Source organism: Rhinatrema bivittatum, chromosome 1 (assembly GCF_901001135.1).
Source record: "Rhinatrema bivittatum chromosome 1, aRhiBiv1.1, whole genome shotgun sequence".
NCBI lineage: Eukaryota > Metazoa > Chordata > Amphibia > Gymnophiona > Rhinatrematidae > Rhinatrema > Rhinatrema bivittatum.
This window is the reverse complement of record NC_042615.1, coordinates 733,287,147-733,308,247: the sequence shown is the minus strand read 5'-3', so window position 1 is coordinate 733,308,247 and position 21,101 is coordinate 733,287,147.

The following is a 21,101-nucleotide window of genomic DNA, read 5'->3' as shown; positions in this document are numbered from 1 at the left end:
TCTAGGGGTGTGCATTCGTTTTCGATGTATTGGCAATCTGCAACATAAATGTCCCTATTTGTTGTATTCGTGGGGTCACAAAATGTATGGCGAACCTCCACGAATACAATGTATCTAACAAATAAACCCCCCACTCTCCTGATCCTACCATGTGACAGGGGCTGACAAATGGCTCCGGTAGCCCCTGTGACATAGTGAGGGCAAAGGCTATTGGCATCATTTTGAATACTGGCAGCCGACGGCCTGAGTGCAGGATATGGCTCAGGACCCCCGCTGGACCACCAGGGACGTTTGGCAAGTCTTGGGGGGGTCTCATGGTAGGAGCACAAGATGGCGCCAGCCATCCATTGCTCCTACCATGTGACAGGGGCCAACCAATGGCACCGGTAGCCCCTGTGACATAGTAAGGGAAAAGGCTATCGGCGCCATTTTGAATACTGGTAGCCGACAGCCCGAGTGCAGGAGATTGTGCCAGGACCCCCGCTGGACCACCAGGGACTTTTGGTAAGTCTTGGGTGGGGGGGGGGGGGGGTCAGGAGGGTGGGAGGTTGTAGTTAATTCAATTTAAAGGGTTGGATGGGGGTTTTTTTGGGGAAACAAATATGTACGTAACTAATGAACGGATCGGGGTCCCCCAAGAACGGATGCAACGGATTTGGCTCCCCATGAATATGAATACCGAATGGGACAAATTCATCCCTGCTGTACATCCCTAGTGGTCTCCTCACTTCCAGAGGGGAAAAGCCCATGCCAATCTTGGACCAACCAACAAGGAGATTATGTAAGTGGTTTTAGACTGATCATCGGGGAAGAGCATGGGCTGAAGCTAAAAGTGAATTCTGCACCGGTTAAGGAATCCCCCAACATCGCATGGGATCCTACATATAATTGGGAGGTACTGGGAGCTGAAAAACCAGCTGGTTGACTGGTAAAGGTGGCATCAGAGTGGTCCCAGGTAAAGACAGTGATGACGCCAGAGTCAATGTGGTAACCAGAGAGTTAAACATTGCATGACTATGGAAAGCTTCCCCATTATGTTTTGTTTCTCCTGAAGCTTGAGAGCCAAGTTTGAGATTGCTTGGAGTTAAGACAAGTCTACCAAGTCCATTACCTCAGCAAACTGTTGTGTCTGTGGACCTTTGGCTGGGGAGAGATTGGCTCTACCAGCAGGAGGAGCCCCACAGCTTCCCATCACTAGCAGATGAAGGCTAGTGAGGCAAAGTCTGGGTGGAGGCGTCACCTATACCAGCCCTCATTCCCCTCAGGTTCAGTCTTTGGGTGCCAGAGCCAGCAGAACTTAGGTGGAGATCTCTGGAAATAAGCAACATAGCAGAGTCCAGGGCCAAGCAAAGATGGACAGCAGATGGGTGAAAGTGGAGTCCAAGCAAGGGTCAGAGGCAGGCAAAAGATAGGCAAGAGTGAAAGTCCAAGCAAAGGTCAAAATCAGGTAACAGTCAGAGGGGCTATGCAAGCAGAAAGCAGGACAAGCAGAGGGATTGGCTGGGCAGACAAGTTAGGTTCAGGTTGCACAGTGAGGCAGGTTCAGGCTGGGCAGATAAAGCAGGACACACTAGCAAAATGCACTACCAGGGGTAACTGGACCTGTTGCTATGGCACTGTAGGGGTGTCTTAGGCAGCCTTATATAGGGGAGGCTGATGACTTCATCTAAGGTCATGAAGGTTTTCATGATGCAGGTCCTTTAAATGTCCCAAATTCAGCACATGTGTGCATTAGGAGAGGTCGGTGTGTGGTATCCTGCCATGCTAGCTGCGATGGACGCATCCTGCTGCAAATGAGATGATATCAGGTAAAGAGTGCAGCTCGCAGCACAGACCCATGAGGAGCAGGACATAACAGTGTGGTTCAGCATTAGAGTGCAGGAGATGAAGGTTCCTTCAAAGGTGAAGGTCCTAGACTTCTGGAAAATTAACTTTCTTAAAAAGAGGAGGTATCTCAAGGAGTCATTAGCTGGATAGGAAAATCTAAGGGAAGCAGAAGAGCAGTAGGCAAAACTAAAAGAAGATATAATGGAAACTAACTTTTTGTAATAAAATAAAGAGAAGAAAAGAATGCTATGGTTTAAGAAGTAGTTAAAAAGGAAAAGAAAAAAGGATAGTGTTAGATTACAGAAAGAGTAAGACAGGTGACAATATCTTTAAAAGCTAAAAGAAGATAGGAAAGTATTCAGAAATGCAAAGATGCAAATAGAAGAAAATTAGTAAATTCGTTAAAATGGGGGACCATTTTTTTAAAGATATGCTAGTTATAGTAGGAAATACAAAAGTGTCATTGTGAGACTCAGAGATGTAGGAGAGTAATATGTAGAGGAAAAAACAAAATTGTTTAACAAATATTTCTCTGTGGAAAGACCAGAAGCAGAACATACAATGATCACAAATAAGACCGGAAGTGAGATAAATGTTAATTTTCAGAATAGTGTGTTCAGAAGGAACTAATAAAACTTGAAGTAGATAAAGTGACAATGCAGATGGGTTACATCCAAGATTATGAAGGAAACTTAAAGTTCTGACAGTTCCACTGGCTGACCTTCTCAGTGCTTCTATAGAGTTGGGAGTAGTTCTGGAGGATTAGAGATGGGCAGATGTGGGTCCTATTCACACAATAGTGGAGGTAAGAAGGAGGCTGGGAACTACAGGCCAGTTAGTTTGATCTCTGTTGTGAGCAAATTAATAGAATTACTGATAAAATGAGGATTATATGATCTGAGACAGCATGGCACCCAATCAAAGAAATTTGACCAGATTTGTATGATAAGACCTACCAGAGATCTTATCAGACAAGTCTAGTCAAATTTCTTTGATTGGGTGACCCAGAGAGTTGGATTAGAGGAGAGTGCTAGATGTACAGTACTTGGTTTTCAGTAAATCCTTTGACACAATTCTGGATAGGTGACAAATAAATTGATAACTCTTGGTATGGGCCCTAGACTGAATGACTAGGTTAGAAACTAGTTAAGTATAACTGACAAAGGGGAGTGATAAATGGAGTTCACTCCTAGGAGATGAACATTACTAGCAATGTGCTTCTGAAATAGGTCCTTAGTTCTTTTCAACATTTTCATGAGTAACATTATGGAAGGATTGTCAGGGAAGATTTGACTTTTGGCCAATGATACCAAAATCTGCAACATAGTAAGCAGCTAGGATGGTGTGGAAAATATGAAGAGGGATCTAGTGAAACTCTAGGAATAATCTACATTCTGGCAGCTAAAATGTAATGCTAAAAAATGTAGTTATGCATTTAGTATGCAAAATTCTAAGGGAGAGATACAGTATGGGGGTGAATTTCATGTAAGTATGAAAGAAGAGTGAGATCTGGGGGCATTAACATCTGATGATCTTAAGATGCCAATCAAGAGGATGAAGTTACTGAAAAAGCAAAAAGATGCTTGGCTGCATAGGAAGAGGAATGGTTAGCAGAAAAAGGGAGGTGATATTGCCCCTGCATAAGTCTGGTGAGACCTCATTTGGAATAATGTGTGCAGTTCTGGATAATGCACCTTCAAAAGGATATAAACTGGTTGCAGATGGACAAGAAGGTGGCTACTAAAATGGTCAGTAATCTTTGATCTAAAGCATATTTGGGCGGACTTAAAAATCTAAACATCTATACCCTAGAGCAGGGGTGGGCAAGTCCGGTCCTCGAGGGCTGCAAACCAGTCAGGTTTTCAGGATACCCCTAATGAATATGCATGGAATAGATTTGCATACAACTGAGGCAGTGTGTATGCAGGTCTCTCTCATGCATATTCATTAAGGATATCCTGAAAACCCGACTGGTTTGCAGCCCTCGAGGACCGGAATTGCCCACCTCTGCCCTAGAGTAAAGGTGGGATAAGAGAGATATGATAAGTACATTTAAATGCCTCCTAGGTTTCCATGCACAGAAGCTCTAGAACAGTAGTTCTCAAACCTGTCTTGGATGGCCTCCAGCTAGTTAGGTTTTCAGGATATTCACAATGGAAATGGATTACATAAATTTGCATACATTGCCTCCATGCATATTCATTGTGGATATCCTAAAAACTTGACTTGCTGGGGGTTTCCCCAGGACAGTTTTTGGAACCTCCATTCTAGAACAAGGGGTTATGGGTTGGGGATGATATAATCTAAGGAAATATTTATTTACAGAGAGGGTGCTGAATGCATAAAACAACCCCTCTGTGGAGATGATGGAGACAAAGGCAGTATCTGATTTCAGGAAAGCATGGGATAAACACAGGAGATCTTTGAGGGATTGATCGGAATTATATACTTTTAAAATTTATTTTATTTATTTAAAAGTTTTTATAAACCACAAATTGGGCAGATAGCTGACCGTCTAAGCGGTGTACAATAAAACATACATAGTTAAAAACAATACAGGCAAATACTTAACACATAGTGTCATTAAAAGGTACTTGTTTTAAACTGCAAGGTGCATTTGGTCATAGTTAATGATTCTGATGGAAAATAGGTGGTTAACTGATTTTGTAAGCGGCGGTGAATAGGTAGGTTTTTAGCGACTTTTTAAAATTCTTTTATATTCGATGTTGGTATGAATCAGCAGACTACAGAGGCCATATGGTCTTTTTCTCCTGTTATAGTTCTTTGCTTCTATGTTTCTTTCTAAGAATTTATAAGGAATGAGAATATTGTGATATTGTGAAATTATTGCATATGCTACATGATAATTATAAAAAGCACATAATCTACATGCAGTTTAAATGAGAAAAGCCAAAGGATGCATGCTTAGGATCATTTGAAAGCTCACAATAGATCATAGACACATCTTTGTTTCCCCATTATTTAACTTCATGCTGTATAGATTGAAAGTATTTTACAGTGTTGAACTTGCCTACACCACACCATCTATTCCAGTAACAAAAACATAATTATATATAATCTTCAAATGGATTTCATTTGCTATACCAGAGAAGAGTAAAACACAAGGCTTGTCTCTTCTGTAGAGAGTACCCAGCATTACAAAGCAATTACTTAGTGCTAACGTTAGCTGCCTAGGTTTGAAATAGTTAAAATTGTCTTTTATAATATACTCTTCTGCTATTAAGAGTCATTTTGCTATTACATGTATTCCAGAGTCTAAGAATGATGAGTCTGAAAGCTAGAGCTGTGTGAGGCCTGATGTGGGATCCTGTTACTAAATTCCTTTTAGAGACCTAGAAAAACCTTCAAGAAAATGAACATCTTAGGCTGTTCCATCTTAATGGATCAAAGGGGCATGTAATTTGTGTAAAACATCTATGTATATGGCAAAGTATCAGTGATTACCATGTTAAAATCTCTCTAATAGGGAAATATGAGGGCCTCAATCCTGTGGAAACTCACAACAGAAACTTTATATGCTGTTTCTATAACACACATTCAGAATGTCTGGTATGAAACAGTCTAACATCCACACCAGCACTGATGCTCTTACTCAGTAACTAATCTCAGTTCAGTGGTGACAGGTGCAAGCCATCTAGTATTGTAGACTCATTATGAAATGACACCTAACCATAACCTGTTCTGGTTTGACTAAGAGCATCTGCTTTCTTTTATCAGTAAACTGTTGGTGTTCAGATGTGCAGCTGTATGTTAATTCCATATTAGTTATTCTTTGAAAGAGTTATGCCAAAACTCCACATGGGATTTAAAAAAAAAAATATCTTTTTAAAATTGTGGCACTGCAAACTATCTCTACACAGAAAAGTAATTTTTTTTTTGTTTCTCAAAATCATGCAGTTTCTCTTGTTTTTGCAATGGGCAGGATCCCAGTCAATCTGCATTTATTATTTGTGAACTTTATTTTTTTTAAGAAATAAATGGTGTTAACTCTAGTGTTTGTTTTATAAAATGGATTATAGCTTGATATAGGCTAAAAGATTGTGCATTAATCTGATGCTGTTTCAACTGAAGGGAACTTAACATGATTAAAATAAAAAAAAAGAAGAAACAGCAAGTGTGTATGTGGAGGAGGTGGATTGCCAGAGGTATAAACTGTGAATTAATAGGGTGATTTGGTTCATAATTCCAGTCTGAGATATTGCAAACTTACCCCTAGATTTATCAAAATACTATAAATATAGTGAAAATAGCACCAACAATACAAAAGGAGCATGGTGAGGTAAATTACCCTGCTCCCGCATTGCATAGGCAATTTCCCCAATGTGTGATAAATTTATCATACTTACACTATTTCATGTGCTGATAAATTTACCATGAGAGGTGTTACAGCAAAAATATTGTGTGTGTGAGAGAGAGAGAGAGAGAGAGAGAGAACCTCTGTATAGAGTCCGTCTGACGCTCTATATATGTACCACTGTAGAGGGCCTCTTTGAATCGGGATGGGTTTCAGAAGGTGGGGTGGGGTTTAGGGGGCGTTGTAACAGAAACATTCTGAGGTATTCATAGTAATATTGACAAGACTAAGCATTTGTAGTCATTATAATGGATGACAATTTTAACAAGAGGAGTTGATTTGTACAATGTACTATGAATTCCTCAGAATGTTTCTAACACCCCCCCCCCCCAAATCCCACCCCACCTTCTGAAACCCATCCTGATTCAAAGTGCCCCTCTACAGTGGTACATATAGAGAGAGTTTCAGAGTGAATCTATACAGAGGTTCTCTCTCTCCCTCATGCGTTAAAATTATTTTCACCAAAGTGCAAGACTATCGCAAGTACAACGCACTGAAAAATAGGTGTAGGTATTTCCGGCATTAAATCCTGCATTGTTGTATCGCACCAGTCGCTAACAGCCATAATTTCTATTAACTCTGCCAAAACTCCTCCCACTGGAATGTGCAATTTGCATATGCATTTGCGTTGTGTTATTTATCGAGTGCAATAGGCATTAATGTGTGCGAAAACGCGCACGATAAGGCCCTATCACAAAATGATAAATGACCCTGTTAATTTGCTTTTAGTTGGAGTCAGGCTAAACTGGTCCTCATTTTACCCAATTGCATGTAGGGATTTGTAGTTTCAATTCCTACAACCACACATAAGCAGTGGGATAAAACCAGGATATGAGCAGCCTGTTTTGACAAATTGAACCTGTTGGTTAGCTTATTTCTACTATTTTAACCTCCTAGTCATATGCGAATAGCAATAAACTGGGCAGGGTTGGATTGCAGGAAAATATCAGCCTGGGTGATTTTTTTTAGAACCAGCCTATGGGATATCTGTCTGAATCCTTTGTGTGCATTTCCTGAAGTGTGTCTTTCAATAGCTCCCAAAAGCAAGTCAAACTGACCCTTGAGAGTTACAGCATGTGACCTGGAGCTAGGCAGAACTGAGTCAAAAAATCTCCAACATAAAATTTCACATTTTTCCTATAAATCTAATTAAAGGAACACACTATAGACCAAGAGTGAGCAAACAGAGCTGCAGTCCCCAATCAATCCATACAATTGGTTGGGGCCCCTCCCTGCTCTAAGTTTTGTTACATTTATTTATTTAGTTATTTATTTATTTATTTATTTATTTAGACATTTTATATACCATCGTTCTATTTATAGATCACAATGGTTTACATCTCTTATATATCTGTGTTTTTATCTATATTTATATCCTGTATTTTTGGCATGATGTAAAAGTCTCTTGCCAACCAATCAGCTCTTGAACTAGTTGTCAGTTATTGAAACAACCATATTGTCAGTCAATGTCAAACACTCAAACACACACACTATGTCAGATATAGACACCCACTTTGTCTAGGTCTGAGAGTGTGTATGTGTGTGTGTGTGTGTGTGTGTGTGTGTGTGTGTGTGTGAGTCTTTGTCTCTGTGTCAATGTAAATATTTCACCAGGCCATAAAATTAAAAAAACACCTTCTATTAGGAAAATAAAACAATCCAAACTGTTATAGATCACTACATAGAAACTACAAACTAGTAGAATATTTCACTACAATCACAAATGCACAACACAGTCAGAATATTGCCAGATATAGAAAAAAGAGACTATAAAGCAGAAATACAAATGTAGAGACAAAAGCTCAACTTGAAAGTGCATGAAGCAGTGCAACAATGGAAAAAGAGAAACATCACCAAAAAATCTCAAACTATAAAATCAAGAAATATAAAACATCATCATAAGAGTAAAATCAAACTAATGAAAAAGAAATATTTTTCAAAATAGTTGAAAAATAGAATAGCATCCAATAATTAGAAATTAATATAAAACATTAAAAAATGTACCAAACATCAATAAAATATTTCAAAACAGAAGACACATAAATCAACACCCAATAATTAAAACTGATATGGATTAAAAAAAATCTCCACTCTCCATACCTGGTAACTTTTGATTCCAATCACCCTGAGATTGTAGTGGATTACTCTGAGGTAGAGAAGGTGCACAAACTTTCTCCTCTTTTATATACACACATTCTCTAACACAAATGTTCATTCTTAGTCTTACAGACACTGTCTCATGTACTGATTCACAAATGCTCATACACAAGGCCAATACTTCCATTAGGCAAGCTAGGTGGTAGCCTAGATTACCTTACCTTACAGTGAGTGGGAGGGTAGCAAAATCCTGTCAGCCCCTGCCTGCTGGTGGAGCCATATTGGCAGAGGCTGAAGAAAAGAGATACCAAGAGCCAAGGCTGCCAGCAGAGGCTATCACAGATCTGAAGCAGGAGAGGCCTGGCATTCAGAGAAGAGAAGGGAGAAAAATAAATGTTGGGTAAGTATGAAGGGGAGGAGATAGAGAGAAATATATATATATATATATATATATATATATATATATATATAGAGAGAGAGAGAGAGAGAGAGAGAGAGAGAGAGAGAGAGAGAGAAAGAGAGCATACTGTGTAGGTGGAGGTAAAGAGTGAGAGAGAGAGAGAGAGAAAGAGAGAAAATATTGGGCAGGTGGAGGTAGAGAGAGTGTGCGTATGCTGAGCAGGTAAAAGGTAGTAATTATTATGCTGAATACATAGGTGGTAGAGAAAGCGAGAAGATACTGAATGAGTTGGGGAGGAGAAAGAGGATGCTAGTCCATGAGAGTGAAGAGAGAATGCAAAAAGATTGGGAACTGTGGAAAGAATGCAATAAGATTGAGTGATGTTGGCCTTCTAGGCATGGAGATAAGAGAGGAGAATACTATGGGGGGAGAAGAAATGTGAGGCAGGAAGAAATAGGAGATGCTGGGCACTGTGGGAAGAGAGCATAGAGGCAGGATGCTGGGAAGAGGGTGAAGGAAAAGACCATGGGGAGCTATGTCAGAGTCACTGCTACCAAACAAAGGAGTACTGATGGAGCTGCTACCAGTAGGTACATCTCTAGGGGTGGGGGGCACAAGATAGGGGTGTACAGAGGAAAACAATTTTATTTGGTTAATTAATTTGTTTTGTAGGGTATCTCCATTTGTTCCATTAGTTTTAAACAAAAACATTGTTTGTTTTATTCAATTATCGTTTTGCCATTATAGTAAATGGAGGACGCAATGCAGCCTATTTTGGGATTGTAAGTTGGGATTTTCCAATAATTTCTATTGAAACTGGTAGGTAGATATCATCAGAAGGGTGAAAGCATGACAACACATCTGGACTGTGTCAAGGTGGTGCCAAAAGTAGCTTGAAGATTAGAGATGTGAATCGGAACCAGAATAGGTTCCGATTCCGGTTCCAATTCACATTGTGAATTATTTTTCGTGCGGCCAAATCAGGTTTTTTTTTATCGGCTGCGCCTGAGCCGATAAACAAAAAACCCACCCCGACACTTCAAAACATCTCCCTTAGCTTCCCCCACCCTCCCAACCCCCCCCCCCAAATGTTTTAAATTATCTGGTGGTCCAGTGGTGGTCCCGGGAGCGATCTCCCACTCTCGGGCCGTCGGCTGCCACTAATAAAAATGACACCGATGGCCCTTTGCCCTTACCATGTGACAGGGTATCCGTGCCATTGGCCAGCCCCTGTCACATGGTAGGAGTAATGGACAGCCGGTGCCATCTTTAAAAATGGCGCGGGCCATCCAGTGCTCCTATCATGTGACAGGGGCCGGCCAATGGCACGGATACCCTGTCACATGGTAAGGGCAAAGGGTCATCGGCGCCATTTTTATTAGTGGCAGCCGACGGCCCGACAGTGGGAGATCGCTCCCAGGATCACCACTGGACCACCAGGTAATTTAAAACGTTTTTGGGGGGGGGGTCGGGAGGGTGGGGAAAGCTAAGGGAGATGTTTTGAAGTGTCGGGGTAGGCTTAGGGATTGTTTTTGTGTGCTGTTTTTCCCGCCCTCCCCCAAAATGATAAGATAACCCTCATAAACAGTTTCGTGGGGTTTTCCTAACGGTTTCCGGGAGCCCCTGATTTCTGACGATTTTGAAAATATCGTACGATATTTTCAATCATCAGAAATACGATTCACATTCCTAATGAAGATCCCAAGGATCTGCAATGAGTTTAATCAGTATCAGAGGTGACAGGAGTTCTCTGAGGAATCAACAGAGAAAAAAACAGGAGCAAGACAGGCTATATTACCCCAAGGCTTAAAAGTGGGGCAAAGAGTTCTAAATAGTGGCATGAACCTCCCAAGATTGAATGAGAGGTGCAAAGTTGCACCAAGTGAGGCATAAATAGGGCAAAGTACCATGAAGGGGGAAAAAAGCACCACAATGGACATAAAATCCCCAATGCAGTGGCAGAAGTTGAAAGCAACTAAAGAGTGGCATAAAGACGTAAAAGCATCATGAGAGGTGCAAATCAGCTACTCAGAGTGGCAAGAAGAATCCAAGGCTCTAAATGATGAATGACAGATATCAATCAAATTGGTAGAAAGCACTAGGCAGGGAGAATCCAGGAGAAATTCCTGGAGGAAGCCTGATGTCATTTCCCAAGTAGCAAATTGTTTTGACTTGGAGTTTGACTTCAATGGAGGCTAAGAAATCACTGAATAGAAGTATCAAATGATCTATGACCACTAGCTGTTTAATGTCCTGTGATTCAGGGAATCCAGGACACAATATTCTGAATCATTTTTTTGCAAATACTAACTCCATTAACTCAGAATCAGTAATTATGGAGGAGTATGATCCTGGTGCTTCTGGATACTGCATTTCTGCAGTCCTTGCTTTTTGCTGTGGTATAATCTCTCAAAGGCTAAATACTGGATGAGACCAGTAATTGCAAGAACTATAAGGGAAAGGAGTTTGAAGAAAATATCCACAAGAGCATAAAACCTTTAATGATAACTGGGTGTGTAAAGCCTATTTAAAGCACCAGATGGCCCGCAAAAGCAACAGTTGCTAAGTACTATAGGGGAAGGGGATTTGGAAGGAAACTCGTAAACAGTTGGAGCAGCAGAGGAAGCACCTTAAGCTACCAAGACTGGCTTAGAGCAGTTGCAACAGTAGTGGTGCTGGCTAGGGATGTGCAACAGGGATGGATTCATTCCATTTGGTATTCGTATTCGTCGGGACCCAAATCCGTTGCATCCGTTCTTGGGGGACCCCGATCCGTTCATTAGTTACATTTGTATTTGTTTCCCCCAAAAAACCCCACCCCAACCCTTTAAATTTAATTAAGTACAACCCCCCACCCTCCTGACCCCCCAAGTCTTGCCAAAGGTCCCTGGTGGTCCAGCGGGGGTCCTGGAGCAATCTCCTGCACTCAGGCCATCGGCTGCCGGTATTCAAAATGGAGCCGATAGCCTTTGCCCTTACTATGTAGGAGCTCCTACCATGTGACAGGTGCCGGCCAATGGCACCGTTAGCCCCTGTGACATAGTAAGGGCAAAGGCTATCGGCTCCATTTTGAATACCGGCAGCCAACGGCCTGAGTGCAGGAGATCGCTCCAGGACCCCCGCTGGACCACCAGGGACTTTTGGAAAGTCTTGGGGGGGTCAGGAGGGTGGGGGTTTATTCGTTAGTGATACTTTGTATTTGTGGGGATTCGCCATACGTTTCACGACCTCCACAAATACAATGAATATGGCATATACATTGCGGATTATCAATTCGTTGCAAACAAATTGGTAATCCACAAGCCCTAATGGTGCAAGCCCTAATGGTGGAGGAGGACTTGGACGTTGTTGCTGTCACGGAAATGTGGTTTACGGAATCTCATGACTGGGATATGGCAATACCAGGCTATAACTTATTAAGGAAGGACAGAGAGGATAGGAAAGGGGGAGGAGTGGCTCTTTATGTCAGAAACAATATCCAAGCATCTGAGCTGCAAGGAAGATGGGGCAAAGAAGAAGCACTATGGGCCAACTTAAAAAAAGATGGGGCATCCATTTTTATTGAAGTGGTTTACAGGCCTCCAAACCAAAAGGAAGAGCTGGACAGAGATCTGGTTGAAGACATCCACAGGATAGCAAAGAAAGGAGAAGTGGTGATCGTTGGAGACTTTAACATGCCAGATGTAGACTGGAGAATAGGGGTGTGCATTCGTTTTGAACGCATATGTAAAACGCAACTTATTTTTTTTTTAAACTTAAAAAAGTGATGATGCGCAACGCATCGCAATTTTCAACTTATTCAACATAGCTATGTTGAATACGTTGAACCTAAATAAACACTTAAACCCCCCCACCCTCCTGACCCCCCCAAAACTTACCAAAACTCCCTGGTGATCCAGCGGGGAGTCAGGAAGCCATCCCTGTATTCCTTTGCGAGGAGCACGTGACGTCGGCGTCACGTCGGAGTGACACGGACGTCACGTGCTTCTCCGCGCCTCCGCTCCGGGACCCCCGTTGGACCCAACCGGAACTTTTGGCCAGCTTGGTGAGTGCTCAGGTGAGCACTCACCAGGACATTAGAGATGTTATCCCTGATAGTGAGCACTAGTTCAAGTATAACTCCCTCCATCGTGGATTCTATTACCATTTGTTTGAACAGAGCCCATTGAAGGGCATCCATTATATCTCTACTAATGATAGATTCTGCAGAAGGGATTCTGCAGTCTACGTCTGGCAGAATAAAATCTCCAACAATCAATACTTCTCCCATCTTTTCCACCTTTTGGATGTCTTCAATGGGATCTATGTCTAGTTCTTCCATTTGAGTTGGAGGCCTATAAACCAGTAAAAATGGGTGTACCATCATCGTTTTTTAGGATGGCCCATAATGCTTCTTTTGTACCTCATGTTCCTTGCAGTCAAGTTGCTTGGATATTGTTTTTGACATAAAGCAATACTCTTCCCCCTTTTCTATCCTCTCTGTCCTTCCATAACAAGTTATAGCCCAATATGGCCATATCCCAATCATGGGACTCAGTGAACCTGGTCTCTGTAATAGCAAATATGTCCACTTCCACCATTAAGGCCTGCAGGTCTGGGATTTTATTGCCCAAACTATGAGCATTTGTGGTCATAGCTTTCCTGCTCTCTCTAGGATTGCTGCTCTTCTTAGTCATCTTTTCTGATTTTTTGAGCTGATTGACTTTCTTGTTTTCTTCTTCCAATTCCTGCCTGTTGGGGGTGACTTATAAATTTCATTGGCCACCTCCTGCCACCCCCACCTTCTAGTTTAAATGCCTCATAATATATGCTCTGAATTTCTCAGCATCCTCTTTCTGGCCAAGGACAAATGTAGACCATACTTGCAGTACATCCTTTTGCTGTTCCATACATGGCCCCATCCACCAATGTAACCATGCACACTTGATTTATACCATGCTTTTAGCCAACCATTGAAGTTACCTATTTGGCAGAGCCTTTCCTTCCTATTTCCATGAACAGATAATACTTTGGAAAAGGCAATTGTCTTTGCCATGTGTCTAATCTTTGTCCCTAGATTTTGGAAGTATTTCTGTACTGAAGAATACCATGTCTAGCAAGATCACTGGTCTGCACATTTATTTATTTTATTTATTTATTAACTTTTTATTTACCGACATTCGTGAAACACATCATGCCGGTTTACAAAGAACTCAGGCGGGAAATATAATAAAACAATATAACAATATAACATTAATAACAGAAACAAAAATTCAGAATACAAAATGAACCAAAGGAGCGATAACAAAAAGGGGGGAGGAAGGGGGAAGGAGAGGTGGGGGAGTATAGGCAGGGGGGCAGGGCATGGGGGGGAAGGGAGGGTAGGGGTAGGGGGGTGTGGGAAAAGGGGATGGGGAGCGGGAGGGGGAAAGGCATAGCTAGATGAAGTATAAAACAAATATAAACTAGAAAAGAGGGAGACTATGTACAGTTGAAGTATGTACAGGTACTATTAACTTAAGTAGTCCTACGGAAGTGTTGGAGAACCGGCCGTATCAATTGGGCGACGGTATTCACTAGGATATAGTTTATTTAATGGGAAACTGGAGGTGTAAATGGAGAGAGGAGTACTAGGGGAGAAGGTGGCGGCCGGGAGGCCCAGGGATCTAGGGATGGCTAGGGGGGGGAGAGGATGATAACATTGATACTGGAGTCTCTACTTTCTTGTGTAATTGCATTGACTATCTGGTTGGCATTTCTACTAGCTGAGGATTCTCTGAAGGCATTTAACTGTTGGGTCCCTATCAAAATTATTACCCAAATTGGTTCCTCTGATGAATGAGTCTCCCAGCAGAAGAAGCTTCCTTTTATGATCTTTGATAATGTTTAAGGGTTTCTGGGTACACGGTGTCTACATCCCTTTCAGATATCATCTCATTTTCTATTCCTAGAGCTGCTTCATTTTCCAATGCAGAAAAGGTATTGGGGCAGATTTTCAAAGCCTACGCGCGTAAATCCACCTGGATTTACACGTGTGTGTGTGGGGGGGGGGGGGTATGCGTGCCGAGCCTATTTTGCATAGGGCTGGTGAGGCACGCAAGCCCCAGGATGCGTGTAAGTCCCTGGGCTTGAAAAAGTGGGTGGGACATGGGTGGGGTGGGGCAGTCCGGAGGTGGGGTGTGGGCATGGCCAGAGGCTTCTCCACTGCCGCTGGGCTTGGGGATCGCGCGCCGGCACTTGGCTGGTGCGCGCAAACTATGTCTGCCCAGAGGCAGGCGTAAATAAAAAAATAAAGGTGGGGGGGATTTAGGTAGGGTTGGGGGGCGTGTTAGATAGGGGAAGGGAGGGGAAGGTGGGGGGGGGGCAGAAGGAAAATTCCCTCCGAGGCCGCTCCGATTTTGGAGCGGCCTCGAAGGGAATGGGGAAAGCCATCGGGGCTCCCGTAGGGCTCGGCGCACGCAAGGTGCACAAGTGTGTACCCCCTTGTGTGCCAGCCCCGGATTTTATAACAAGTGCGCGGCTACGCATGCATGTTATAAAATTGGGCGTAGATTTGTGCGCGCGGGCTGTGCGCACAAATCTATGCCCACGTGTAGGTACGAAAATCTGGCCCATTATGAAAGAGTAATGCTGGGGAGAGTAGGTGTCTTTTCATCACAGGCCATATTCTTCCAGAGCCTTTATCTTTATCTTTATTAAAATTTGTTAATCACCTAAATACTAGGTGATGTACAAAATAACATGCATACATTTTACATAAAATAAACATTATACAAACATGTAACAAATAAAACAAAGTCTAAATAGTGCTAGCCATGACCTGGAGAATGGGAATCGCTGAATAAATCACAGTGAATTAGTAGATACCAATTATATTCCTCAATTTCAGTGCTCATCTTAAGACGCATCGTTTGACCATCATAATAGGCATCATAGTTTATTTATTTGCAATTTTTGTATACCGACATTCGTTCGGGGAACATCACATTGGTTTCCATACAACACAAGGTAGCCAAGTGGGCTTTACATTGAACTGATCGGTGAACTGGGTATCAGGGGAGGAGGGGGGAAGAATAACAAGGGTAAACTGTACAAATTAACAATCGATATAGTATGGATGGATATATACAAAGAGGGCATTATATACAGGAGAATTATTTATATAAAGCATCTGGGGGGGGGGCGTTATGAGGAAGGGGGAGCGGTTGCTTACTTGGAGGGCGAAGGGAGGGACGGGGAAGAGGGAGTGTGCTTAGGGGGCGGGGATATGGTATGGGGAGGGAGGAAGGGGTTGGTGGGGGGGGGTTGTTCACGTGAAGGCTCGGGTGAAGAGCCAGGTCTTGAGGTTTTGTCTGAATTTTCTGGGGCATGTTTCAAGGCGTAGTTGGGTGGGCATGGAGTTCCATAGTGAGGGTCCAGCTAGGGATATTGCACGTTGCTTGGTGGAGGATAGGTGAAAAAGTTTGGGCGATGGAGTGTGGATATTTGCTGTGTAGGGTGTTCTGGTAGGTCTGGAGGAGGGACGGATGATAAGGCTGTCTGGGAACCAGAGCATGTCGGGATTGTGGATGGCTTTATGTATAAGGGTGAGGGTTTTGAATTGAATTCTGGCGGTAATGGGGAGCCAGTGAAGTTGTTTAAGAACTGGTGTTATGTGTTTGTTTCTACGGGAGCCAGTTAAAATGCGTGCTGCAGCGTTCTGGAGCAGCTGAAGGGGAGCAGTGCTGTTCTTTGGGAGACCTAGGAGTAATGCGTTGGCGTAATCTATTTTGGATAGTATGAGGGCTTGAAGGGCGGTTCTAAAATCGTTGTGGTGCAGTATGGGTGTAAGTTTTTTAAGGGTGTGTAGTTTGAAAAAACAGTCTTTTATGGTGGAGGTAATAAATTTCTGAAGGTTGAATTGTGGGTCTAGTGTGACGCCTAAGTCTCTTACGGTTTGGGCGAATGTGGGGGCAGAGGGTGATTTGGCTGAGAGGGTGGGTAGGGGGTTGATGGCTTGAGGAGAGATGATCATAAGTTCAGTTTTTTTGGGGTTCAGAGCTAGGTTAAGTTGAGTGAGGAGTTGGTCGATGGAAGAAAGAGCAGTGTCCCATCTTTTTAGGGCATTTGATATGGAGTCGGTTATGGGAATTAGGACTTGTACGTCGCCTGCATATACGAAGTGTGGGAGATTGAGGGTAGAGAGAAGCTGGCAAAGGGGGAGGAGGTATATGTTAAAGAGGGTGGATGATAGTGAGGAGCCTTGTGGTACGCCCCTTGTGATGTCAATTGGTTCGGATTCCGGGTTTTCGATTTTTACCTTGAAGTGTCTATCACTGATGTAGGATTTAAACCATTGAAGTGGGGTCCCGGCTATGCCTATGTCAGCTAGCCTATCGAGTAGGATAGAATGGTTGATAGTATCAAAAGCTGCTGATATGTCTAACATGGCTAGTATGAATGTGTGACCTTTGTCAAAGCCTTTGATGACAAAGTCCATGAGGGAAAGAAGAAGCGTTTCAGTGCTGAAACGTTTTCTGAAGCCATGTTGTGATGGGAAGAGTATTTGGTGTTGGTCTAAGTAGTTTGAAAGTTGTGTGTTTACAGTTTTTTCTAGAATTTTCGCGACAAACGGAAGGTTAGAGATGGGGCGGTAGTTGGTTAGGTCGGACGGATCAAGTTTAGGTTTCTTGAGGATGGGTTTAACAATAGCTAGTTTGAGTTGAGTGGGGACTTCTCCAATGGAAATGGAGGTGTTGATGATGTCTGCTAGCAGTTGTGAAATGCTGTCAGTGATGGTTAAGAGCGTTTTAGATGGAATCGAATCATAGGGGTGTGTGGAAGGGCGCATCTTCTTGAGGATTGTGGCGATTTCAGATGAGGAGGTGTAATAATAATAATAATATAATAGGCATCATAGTTCAATAAAGGGTCTCTTTATTGCTCAGCCTTATCTGTAATCATAGGTCAATATGAGTTATATATATTTATTTTAAGTTTGTGTTGCTAAATGTGACAACTACCACCATTAATTAAAAGTCCACTCAATTTCATCAATGCTAATCTTGAACTTATCTTATCTTAATGCACATGTTCTTCGCCCATAAATGTAGTCGATGGTGCCAATGCCCAACACGGGGCCGTGTTTCGGACAATGGAGTCCTTTTTCAAGGGCTTATTTCTGCGTCCAAACAAATATAGATTTTCAATTACTACATCACAAGTATAACAATCAAGTTACTCAGAGTCAAACTAGTGCAACTTACTATTACGGAAGGCTAATTCTTCATGGTGTTTCATGGCGTTTGCTATAGTGTTTCTCTTCCGGTCTATCCCGGAACTCTTAAATTCACCCAAAATGAATACGTCACCAAGCACCTGATTTTGACTGTGTCCAAAAAAGGTGAGTGACATCACTGATCACATGTGCCAACCAAAATGGTTCTAAACCAGGGAATTCCAATCTATTACTACATTTAGACCTGTCGGGGCCACTGTATTCATGGGAAAGATCCACTGTAATTCGCGTTCATTTAACACTAACCCTCCTCTGGGGTTTAACACTACCCCTCCTCTGGGGTTGATGGGTACTTGCTCCATAATCCGCCATTGTAACTGTTGAAAAGTATGCTGCTTTTCTAAGCAATATGCGACCATTGGAGCAAAAACTTTACCAGTCGTAATGCAACTGTGATGTTCTGTAAGTCTCACCCGAATTGTACGCTTGGTATGCCCAATATAGTACAGCTGGCAAGGACAGACTATTAAATAAATCACCTGTGAGGATGAACAATCAGTACAATGTCAGGCAATATGCATAGTCCCCTGAATATCAGTCCATTGAGTGCCCACAATCGCCTGGCTACAAAATGAACAATGTTGGCAAGCCCAATGTCCGAGCGATGATACATTGTCAACAACTGTGGTGGGTCTTAAAAATGAGTGTGTCACCATATCTCCAATATTTTTGCCCCGACAAAAAGTTACAATCGGTAACTCTTGAAACACTTGATGAGTCTTCAAAACAGACCAATGCTGACAAATGAGAGTTGCAATTATGTTAGCTTTATCAGAATACGGTAAAGTACAAACCATGGGGCAGTCATCTTGTTCATTCTATTGATCCAAAAATAGCCACTGTCGTTCGGCATTCAATGCTTGCTTATAAGCTTTCTTAATAAATTTATAAGGATATCCCCAAAGTAATAGACGTTGTTGTAAATGCTCAGCTTGCTGAATGAAGTCTTGTTTCGAGTGACATATATGTCGCAGGTGTAAAAACTGGCCCACTGGGAGGTTCTTCCATAGGTGAAACAGATGAAAGCTAGTGTAATGTAGAAGGGAATTGCCTTCACATTGTTTCCTGTAAAGCGGTGTACTCAACCGCCCATTACACTTGGTGATTTGTAAATCCAAAAAATTGATAGTATCCTGATAGTAAACTGCAAGTTACTATCTAACGTGTTTAACCACTGATGAAAACAGATCAAACTTCTCTCATCCAAATGCCATAGAAAAAAGACATCATCAATATATCTTGTCCAATTAGTCACATGCTTGAACTGAGAAGCTGTATCCAACATCTTTTCTTCAAAAGTTGCGACATACAAATTAGCAAGGCTGGGGGCCATTGTAGCCCCCATCGCTGTGCCCTGAATTTGTCTGTACCATACTTCTTGAAAAATGAAAACATTTTCACACAATGCTAATTCTGCTAAGGATTTTAAAAAATCTGTAGGAATCTGATGAGGTCTTATGCGTCTCTCCAAAAATTGTGTTAAGATCTCTAAAGTAGCTTGTTGCGGGATATTTGTGTAAAGTGCTTGGATGTCAAGTGTGACTAAAAACGCACCACCAATGTTACATACTGCCTGAACAATATTAAGCATATGTTTAGTATCTTCTTTGCAATATGATCGAGCCTCTGCCACGAATGGATGAATTACTGCTTCTATAAAAGTTGATAAGGGTTCTAATAAGGAACCAATAGTCGTCAGTATAGATTGTCCCGGAGGATTCCATCGATCTTTATGTATTTTAGGGACCATATATATGGTAGGTGCCACTGGATATTTAACTCGCAAAAATCTCAATTCTCTAGAAGTTAAAAAACCTAAAATGATACTATCTTCCATAATTTCATCGATCGTCACTTGTAATCTAGGAGTGGGATCATGAGGGAGCCTTTCATAACTGGTGATGTCCTGTACATGTGCTGTAACATCACTATATATTTATGACGATCAAGGACCACTATTGAACCATCAACTACATTTATGGGCGAAGAACATGTGCATTAAGATAAGATAAGTTCAAGATTAGCATTGATGAAATTGAGTGGACTTTTAATGAATGGTGGTAGTTGTCACATTTAGCAACAAAAACTTTAAAAAATATAACTCATATTGACCTATGATTACAGATAAGGCTGAGCAATAAAGAGACCCTTTATTGAACTATGATGCCTATTATGATGGTCAAACGATGCGTCTTAAGATGAGCACTGAAATTGAGGGAATATAGTTGGTATCTACTAAGTCACTGTGATTTATTCAGCGATTCCCGTTCTCTAGGTCGTGGCTAGCACTATTTAGATGTGTTGGTACATTTGCGTGCTTAGCTCGACACAAGATGTGGCCTAATGTGTATAGTTACTCAGAGCAACAGGTGACTTTAGCCTTACAAGGCAATCTATTATTGGAAGAAAATGATTCACCGTCAGAGAATAAAACATGGGAGCAATTGTTAGCATCTAACAAAAGGCTAATTAGATCGGAATTACATTCTGCCACGTTGCTTCAATACATAAAAGCAGAGATGATTCCACGTGGGTTATGCATTAACCTCGAACCCTCGATTTATGCAAATAATTCTGATTTTGTCACCAGATGGATACAAATTCTAAATAAGTGCTCATTAGATATTATGTTATTACTTATTGAAACCACCAACAAGTTGGCAGAATCAGTATGAGGAGAATGTGAAGAAGTTAAACATATGTTACAGAGGTCTGAAGCCCTGGATTCATATGATCAAAAATTGCATGAATTTAATCAAGCCATAGAAAAGTTTCATTATGATTTAAAGCAATATAAAAACACGAAATATAAATGGGATGAGAAGGATTATGGGTCAGGACAGATTTACCCTTGGCAGAGACGCACCAGCAATTCAGCGAAAAAAGTGACTTTTGCAGGCTCTTCAGATGATTTAACATCTTCAGGATCAGATGAAGTGGGACAGAGCACTACAGCCAAATATAATGCTAATCAGTCTAGAGGTAATTTTAGATCTACATATCGTTCTCAAGAGCGGCGGTTTTTTCGCCATTCTCGAAAATTCCAATCATCGGACACAGAACAGAGACCATGGACCCGCTCTCAGTCCTGAAATCCAACATAATGAATCTATCAAATTTGCAGTTATCTCCTGGGCAACAACAAG